This window comes from Triticum aestivum, chromosome 4D (assembly GCF_018294505.1).
Source record: "Triticum aestivum cultivar Chinese Spring chromosome 4D, IWGSC CS RefSeq v2.1, whole genome shotgun sequence".
NCBI classification, from domain to species: Eukaryota; Viridiplantae; Streptophyta; class Magnoliopsida; order Poales; family Poaceae; genus Triticum; species Triticum aestivum.
The window spans coordinates 225,919,352-225,924,118 of NC_057805.1; the positions used below are offsets into that span (position 1 = coordinate 225,919,352).

A 4,767-nucleotide genomic window follows, 5' to 3' on the forward strand; every position below is an offset into this window, starting at 1 on the left:
TCAATTCTAGAACTCCTTCGAAAACTCCTTAGGTAAATTGTATACTAAACAATTAGATTTTGCTATCATGTGTATATTCTTTTTATGAGTTTCATTTTGTGTAATATATTCCTTTTTTTCGGAATTACTTGACGCTGAACTGGATGTATTTAGACAGTAGTTTATTTGTAGGGAGTTCTGATGTCCATTTAGAATAGAATTGCCAGGAAGATAAAAATAATTATCCTGATTTTCGTTACTTTTTTTGTTAGTTACTACTAAAATTGATCCCATATAGTCAACTGAAATAGAAATTGTATTTTCTGTAGTGAGTTACACTGTGGCTGATGTCCATTTAGATGTGCGCATTTTTATTAGTCACAGATTTTTGGTAGCATGAGCGGCGGGTTTCGGCGGCCGCGGTCGGCGCTGCCGTCGTGTGTAGTGCCCCTCTGACCGGCACCATGAGAGCGGATTCGCCGGTGGATCTCATGGACAGTGCGTGCATCATTAACCTTTTATAGTCCTCCGTGGCGAATCGCATCATACCGCCGGCTGGAGCGCCGGCCATCTGGCCGTTCCCCTTTGCGGTGTGGTACGCCGTCTCGGCCGAAGCTGCAATCTCCTCCGGCGCCCGCGTTGCTGAGCGGAGTTTCCTCATGCAGAAGCAGCGCCGGCAACTCCTATCCATCTACCAAAGAAAGTGGCATTATCTTATCCATTCAGTATGCATCTTTTCGTATTTACTGTGCGTTTGCACGAACAGGTGTGTATCTCCCTTTGCCTTACCATCTCCTCTGTGTATTAAATAAATTTGAGCAGCGTATGTTTGCATCTTACGATAAAGTGTACTTGGGAGACGATGGTAGAGGAGCCATCAATGAAATTGCTGGCAGATGCAGCTACGAAATTACTTGTTCTAGTATTTTCTATTATTTGTGAAATTGGATATGATTGGTAGGCTATGTAAGAAAAAAAGTTATAGTAATTGAGAAAATGATCTTGGTTCTTCAATGGCTCTGTAACTTTAGAGCCACGTCCCTAATGATTACATATATAACTGGTATTGATCTTGTCAAATCAGTTGTTAGCCCTTGCTCGCATATTTTTGTTTACCTGTAAATGCAGAGAGAAGTACCTTGCTGACAAATATAATATTTCAGAGATAACCATTTAAAACAATTTAAAAAACCAATTTAAAACAGATAAGGCTGTTATGTCTTTCCGGAAAAAAAGGCTACTATGTCTGCAACACATTATATTTGGTCATTTAAGAGTGTTTGTATTTGTTCTTAACTTCTACTTCTAGTTATTAAAAAAAATATCTATAATATATCCTTGTAAACAATGTTTTTTGCAACCTTGTGGGATGGACGCTCTTCATCTGATATAAGTATCCGCAATCCATTTCTGTTGGTAACCCTTGACATTGCAACATAGAGTTGGCCATGTGTGAACACTTGCCTTTCTAAGTAGAGTCCAACCTTTTTGAGAGATTGCCCCTGACTTTTGTTTATTGTCATAGCAAAGCACACTGATATTGGGTATTGTCTCCTTTTCAGAATGAAAGGCCATTTTGAATCACTTGGTGACATAATAATTAATGGGATGTAAACTTTGTCACCAATGTTAGCACCTGTTATGACCTGGCCTTCGATGAAACGCTTTCCTAGCTGTGTTATTGTTAGTCTTGTCCCGTTGCAAAGTCCTGCACTTTGATTGATGTTCCTCATAAGCATTACTGGTAATACTATTTTCAACCTCAGTTCATGATCGGGTATTCCAAAAAATGTTAGACTATTTAGAAATTCAGTTGGGTACAACATATCTTCGTCTTCCACCATAGACATTGCCTTGCATGTTGTATCTGAACTGAGATAGGTTACCTCTTCTCCAGGAATTTGACTCATGATGTAGGTGTTAATCTGGTCAACAGTCTCGTTCCTTGGGCACAGGATCGCTCTTTCCTCTAGGTATGTTCTATCAGTGTACTTGTTGTGTAATTCAGGGTATGTATTATTAACTATAGATGCTTTTGGGTCATCTCCTTTATGTAAAATAAGGTCTTCTGGGATGCTAACCCAGTCTTCATCATCTATTGTTGTTGTTGTGCCATCGCCGATGTTTAGTATCCAGTTTGCAAATTCTGTTGTCTTTGCTTTCTCTTCAGGACTACCTTCGAATGAATTCAGACGCATATTTTCTGTGAGTCGGTACTCCTCAAAGTTCTTCCATAGGTACGATCTCTTTATAGATGCTGAAATGATATGTTCCCTTTTCCCCTTTGGTATAACTGGTAGGATTTGCCTGAAGTCACCTCCCAAGACTACTGTCATTCCTCCAAACGGTCTATGCTCGGCAACCTCATTTGTGAATCGAAGCATGTCTCTCAAACTCTTGTCTAGTGCCTCAGAACAGTGCTTGTGTGTCATAGGTGCTTCATCCCATATTATCAGTGAAGTTTTCTTTATTAGTTCCGCGAGAAATGTTCCTTGCTTGATGTTGCATGTGGACTCGTTTGTGATTTTGAGTGGAATGTGAAATCTTGAATGAGCTATTCTTCCACCCTGTAAAAGAAGTGCTGCTATATCACTTGAAGCTACTGCTAGAACTATTTTTCCTTCGGATCTTAATTTTGTCGTGACTGCTTTCCACAGAAATGTCTTTCCAGTTCCACCATATCCATGAACGAAAATCAGTTTTCCACAACTGCTGCTAACTGATTCTGTTATAACATCAAAAGCCATCCTCTGATCTTGATTTAGCTTTTGTAGTAACTCTGTGTGCTCTATTATTAAAGAATCTTTATCGTAGTTTAGTTCCTCATTTACTAATCTATTATTTATATCTTGAAGAATCGAACTATCTGGTAGTGGCATTCCTGGAAAATCTTTGAGGGACTTACCACCTTTAGCCAATAGATGTTTGATCTCTGCCAAGAGGAGGCTCTTTATTTGCGCTGAGTTGAGTTATAGGGCCTGAAAATTGAGTATTCTTGTCCTCAGATAGTAACTCCCAGTTTGTTTGCCACAACTTTGCAGGATCAGTCACCTCGCAAAATAAAAGTATTGTGCAGAAAAGTTGGTGCATTTGAGGAGCAAAGGCCAAATGGGATGCTTCCTTGATGCAGTCATTCCACTCCTTGTCGTCATTAAGTAGCCCAAGAGCATAACATGCAGATTTGTATGTTGGATGTACAACCCCATCAACTGTTCGGATATCTTCATAGGATCTGCATCCTTCCACGGTATTTAGAAGCATTCTCAAGTAGTATTTTTCACCGCTTGTTGGTTGTGCATAGTAAATCCTGCCTATGGTTTTTTTTACCACCACGTCTTTTCCTCCATTCTTTCTCTTTTGCATGCCAAGTCCATTTGGTTGGAAACTGTGCATACGTCAAACTGTGAGCTTCCTCATGCAATTGGTTGGCTGTCATCCATTCTGTGAACATTGTCTTTTCTATGTTAGGCCGAGATATGATTTTATCTAAATCCATAGAGTCTGGGAATACCACAACATGTTCATTTTCTAGGTGAAATTGTAACCTTTCAACCGCAGGCTCTCTATACTGAAGAGGAAACTGAAATATGCGCTATGCGGCTTCACATCCAGATATGTACCGAGCATCAATGTATCTCTTGATTTCGTCGTCCCTGTTTGTTAATTTGCCACCTCTTGTTTCTCCTTGTTGCTCTTCTGTTTCTATTAATACAGTTGTTCGATCTTCTTCTTTGTGGATGTATTTGAATAAATACTTTATAGACCTTGATCTATTGCACCATTCAACATTTATGTGGGCTTGATACTTGACCAGTATGTTTCTATTGTATGGCACAACAAATCTATTGTCTAGCTTCACTCCGTTTTTGTCCACAGTATTGCCATCATCTCGTCTTCTATTGTCACAACCCTAGTTTATCCTTTGCTTGTCCTTGCATGTTCATCATGTCTAAATTCTGAAAATTTGAATTGAGGGAATTTTCAAAGCCTCAGAAACCTTTTAAAAATAATCAACATTTAATTCCCATCAAATGAGTCCAAAGAAATGTTCCTGTTACTCTGTGAAAATATTGGTAAGAGGTAAAATTCAAACCAATATTTTTGGAATCACAGAAATATTTATTTTGGGCCTTTGACTTAAATCAATGACATATTTGAGTTGAATTTATTTCTGTTATATAAGAAATAAAGTTCAAATATCTTTGTAAGTTACCTGTGACATTGGACTAGTTCCTGAGCTCACATAACAATTTACAGAAAGTTCAAAAAATGATTTGATGTTTTAAATCAAATCAAAACCAATTGCAGAAAATAGAAAACATTAATAAATAGGAAAACCAGAGAGAGAGAGAGAGAGAGAGAGAACCTACCTGGGCCACTTACCTGGCGACCCATCTGCACCGGCCCAGCTGACTGGCGCTGCCAGTCGTCGTCTCCACCGCGCCAGGAGGAGCGCGCGACCACGCACCCCGGCCACCTCCTGCTTGCCGCTTCTCCCTGGACGTCCCCGGAGAAGCCACGCGCTCCCCTCGACCCCCTCCCGCTCTCCCCCGTGCTCATCCCCTCCCCTGGACCTCTCTCTCTCACCTACCCGAACGGGTTCGTCGCCGCCGCTCGCCACCACCGCGGCCACCGCCTCCCCCACGCCTCGCCGACGCGCCCAGAAGCTCCGCCACTTCTTCCTCGACTGCCTCACCGAGCCACGCCCCGTCGGAGGCCCCCGAACGTCTTCATCGAGCTCGTCTTCGACCTCCTGACGACGAGATCGCCTCCGCCGCCCCGCTCGCT

General features: G+C 41.4%; 1 long non-coding RNA gene across 4 annotated transcripts; it reads left to right on the forward strand.

Annotated features, from left to right (window-relative positions):
* Positions 1 to 325: 325 nt before the first annotated feature.
* Positions 326 to 4,333, forward strand: LOC123097349 (uncharacterized). Of its 4 annotated transcripts, XR_006447094.1 has the most exons (5): positions 326 to 745; positions 1,542 to 1,723; positions 1,877 to 1,952; positions 2,150 to 2,216; positions 3,021 to 4,333. It is a non-coding gene; the product is annotated as an uncharacterized lncRNA (long non-coding RNA). The 4 variants fall into 4 exon arrangements; XR_006447093.1 differs by having other exon boundaries at positions 1,542 to 1,952; XR_006447092.1 differs by lacking the exon at positions 326 to 745 and having other exon boundaries at positions 753 to 1,723.
* Positions 4,334 to 4,767: the final 434 nt, after the last annotated feature.